Here is a 4,562-nt window from a genome sequence, read left to right on the forward strand (position 1 = left end):
ATTTAGATTTTTTTTGAATTTTTAATCATTTATTGGATTATTAAGGAATATTATTATTAGAAAATTATTTAATATTAAAATTAATACATTTCTGGTTTAATTCGATTTTAAATGAATTTATTTTATATGTTTGGTATTTATTGGTATTTTATATGAATTTTAAGGCTTTTATTTAGTTAATGTTCAATTAAGGGTGCTTAAGGGTTTAATTAAAATTTAAATGAGATTTAAGTTTAAAATTGATTTAGATCTATTAGTGTTTATTTTAGGGTGCATTAGAATTAATTGAATTTTTAAAGATTTTTATTGGAATTATTATAATTTATTTAGTGATAGTTTGATTAAAGATTAATTAAGGGTTAACTAAAGATTTAATTAAAACTAAATGAAATTGAATTTGTATTTTGGTTCTAAAAGATTGAATATTTGGTTTAGCATTGATTAGGATTAAATGAAGTTGATTATAAATTTTCATGAATTTTATTTGATTTATTTGGGTTTGTTACCACAAAAGAAAAAGATCCTTAATCTACTAGTTGTTATAAGATTGATTAATGTCAAATCGATGTGTGTTAGATCATTGGGTACCTGACATTAGTTTTCTAAGTTGATGTTTTATCCCAAAAGGGACTTATAAAGTATATTCTAAATTGCTCTAAATTTACTAAGACACACCTTAATTATTGTCCTTAATGTCACTAGGTTGTAGGATATAAATCAAATTATTCTAACCCTTAATTTCCAATAATCTAAGTCAAAATTTGACTTGGATTTTTGTAAATTCATAAACAAAATCAGATTGCATCAAATAAGCTTAAGAAAATTACATTGGATCAACATTAGGCCCTATTACATCTCTGCCAAAATTTAACTCAAGATAATATATATATTTTTATTTACAAATAAGATAAATATTTTAGTATAATTGAAATTATTAAGGAAATGTTACTCAAAATAATTTTTATTATTTTTATAATACAGTACTTGAAAATATGAACAAAATGAGCCCAAGAACTCCAAAAATGGACAAGCAATGAAATTCCTGTCAAATTTTGAATTTCTGATCATTTTTTGAATTTATTTTGGGGATTTTAATTATCTGGTCAGCCAATGGCGCTGACTAGACACGCGTCGGCGAGCGGGAGCGACCGTGTGGACGGCGACAGTCAAGTGGGACCCACCACTAATCCAGTGTGGCAGACTTCTGGACCGTCAGATCGAGCGAAGCAGAGATCTAACGGTCATGATTGAAATCGCGGGTTTGATCTCGATCACAAATGATCGAACAGCCAAGGGATGCTCCGCGGTTTGGATCAAGGGCTATGATTCAGCCTGATATGGATCTGGCTAAACCGTGATCCTAAGGAGCCGAAGCGAGTCATAAATCGAGTCCAACCCCAGCCGTTGACCTAAATAGAATAGATCTAACGGTGGAGACGTCATCTTCCTCCTCCAGCCAAAATTGAGAGCCCTAAGCTCATTTTTTATCTCATTTTCATAAAATACCTGATGAAACACGTTAAAATTTTAAACAGAGATAGAATAGGGCATAAGGAAGAATGGGGAATTAATTTTAAGCCATTTGATGCAATGTTTAATGTTTTATTTAAGAACCTATGTAAACGCCTAGGGTTTAGGATTTACCGAGATTTAATGGACGGATTGAGATGATTTAAAAACAGTTGAATTTATTGAATGTCCATGTGTTGATCTCCTTTAAACTTCAAGCTCGGAGGATCACTAGAAATGGGGTTGAGGGAGCTTAGACGGAAATGGATTTTGGTCAACCACTGATCTCGCCACCGGTAGCTTTAAAACACCGAGAATCGATGAGGAAATGAAGGTCGAGCTTAGAGGAATCAAAACGAAACTCTAAGAGCTCTAGTGAGTGACTTGAATGCAAGATAGCATAGAATGAGCTCTTCCCGCCTCTCTACCCTATTCCAGCTATGGGAGCTTGCTTGGGCGGTTGGGATCAATCAGGGACGTTGCTGGGATGGTTGACACCTGGCCCAGGTGGTTAGAGCACATAGAGAAGGACTGTACGGGGCAGGGTGAGCTGGACACTCCCTCGTTTGTCCTCACATGGGATGGGACCACAACCCATTAGGGCTCGAACCAGGGTTTAGGTTGGGTTGTGTTGAGTCCAGAGAACTTCCTGGAATAGATTTCATCGGTTGCAAGGGTCTGGTTTAGGCCGAGCATGGCTTTATAGGTCGGGTTGACTACTAGAGCTCATTTGAGCTCTAGTTGACCAGTTGACTGGTCAGGGGAGGTCAAGGATACTGAGTTGGCCTCTTGATCAAGCTTAGAGTATATTTAAATGGATGGAAGGACTTGACTTGGGATAGGTTCATTGGGTTGGGGGGGTTGAACATAGAAATGGTTCTTTAAGCAAAGAGTTGATTGGTTTGACCAGTCAACTCAGTCAATGGTTGGTGAGATGGCACCTAGGTAGTCCAAATGAGCTGGTTGAGTGACTTAGAATAGGTTATGAGATCTATAGTGGGTAAAAGGGTGTATTAGGTTGAGTTTAACCATGGTTGCTTGGGTTAACCAAGTCAACTTGACTTGGGTGGATGGGGTGGCAATCAAAGAGGCTTAAAGGATATGATTGAGTTGATTTGAGGCTTAGGATAGGTTTAATACATTGAATGGGTTGAAATGATCTGTTCTAATCCTTAAGGAGTAATTGAGTCAACTGGGTTGACTGGTCAACCAGGTTGACCTAGGGTATGGGTCTGGACTGGACAAGTTTGATTAGGTATTTGGAGTCTAGTCTGGACTGGACTGGACAGGACATCTTCCTCCTCCAGACGAGAGATCGATTCTCGAATGAGCGGATTTGAACCTGAACGATAGATCGATTATCGAAAAGGTGAAATTTAAACTTTGACTGGAAGATCGATTTCCAGAAAAGCGGATACCCAGACGAGAGATCGATTCTTGAATGAGCGGATTTAAAACCTGACCGATAAATCAATTATCGAAAAGGTGAAATTTAAACATTGACTGGAAGATCAATTTCCAGAAAAAGTGGATACCCAAACGAGAGATCAATTCTCGAATGAGCAGATTTAGAATCTGACCGATATATCGATTATTGGAAAGGTGAAATTTAAACTTTGACTAGAAGATCGATTTCCAGAAAAAGCGGATGCCCAGACAAGAGATCGATTCTCGAATGAGCGGATTTAGAACCTGACCGATAGATCGATTATCGGAAAGGTGAAATTTAAACTTTGAATGGAAGATCAATTTCCAAAAAAAGTGGATACCCAGACGAGAGATCGATTCTCGAATGAGCGGATTTAGAAACAAACTACTTGAATTATATTTGAAGTTCGAATCATCTAGTTCAAATGATAATATCAACACTTGCACCTTTAAACTTCAGAATTTTATTTCCTTGCAATTTTTTATTAAATACATCAACTGTCATAATATTTCTTAAGGTATCGTCCATTGATAGGCAACATAGGATGATTGCCTTTACAATCTATAAGCTGATATGATCCTCCTTGGTAGACCTTCTCCACTACAAAAGGTCCTTCCCATGTTGGTTCAAATTTTCCTCCTATCTTCCGATGAGATAGGATGGGTCTTCGAAGAACTAAAACCAATTCTCCTACTTGAAAAGTTCTGGTATGAACTAATTTGTCGTGAGCTTGTATCGTCTTAGCTTTATATAACTCAAGGTTTTGTTGAGCCTGCAAACGCTTCTCTTCTAAACCTTCAAGTTCTTCCAGTCTGATTTTTTCATTTTATTCTATGGTGATGTTGTAATCTGTTGCAATTCTGAGTGAGGGTAGTTGAACTTCCAAAGGAATAACTGTTTCTACACCAAAGACTAAAGCAAATGGCGTAGATTGAGTTGGAGTTATGTAAGTGGTTTGATATGCCCACAAAGCTTCAACCAACTTCTCATGCCATTGACGCTTATTGTCATCTAAAGTTTTCTTCAAAATATGAATCAAGGTTTTATTGAAGGACCCCGCCAATCCATTTGCCCGAGGGTAATAGATGGTGGAGTATCTCCAATCAATGTTGTGTCATCTGGCAAAGTTCTTAATTTTAGTACTCCTGAATGAAGGATCGTTATCCGAGATGATCCGATGAGGGACACCGAATCAGTACACGACATTCTCTTTGAAAAATTTTAAAACTTGTTGAGCTTTGACTTCTCTCAAAGGAATAATCTCTTCCCATTTGGAAAAGTAATCTGTAGCTGCTAAAATGAATCTATGGCCTCTGGAAGACGGGGGATCTATCGGACCAATAATATCAGTGCCCCAGCTTTCGAAAGGCCAAGAAGCGATAATTGGGTGTAGAACATTTGGTGGTTGATGAAGAACTACACCGTGCACCTGGCATTGATGACAGTGATGTGCAATTTTCATGCAATCATCTATCATTGACGGCCAATAATATCCCATTCGTTTGATTTTCATCTTCATCTTTGGACCGGATTGATGTGCTCCGTATAAGCCAGCATGTATTTCTTCAACTATCTTTTACGCTTCTGTTTTACTTAAACACCGTAACCACATCTGATCGAATGA

The sequence above is a fragment of the Dendrobium catenatum genome, unplaced genomic scaffold (assembly GCF_001605985.2).
Source record: "Dendrobium catenatum unplaced genomic scaffold, ASM160598v2 fragScaff_scaffold_351, whole genome shotgun sequence".
Lineage (NCBI taxonomy): Eukaryota > Viridiplantae > Streptophyta > Magnoliopsida > Asparagales > Orchidaceae > Dendrobium > Dendrobium catenatum.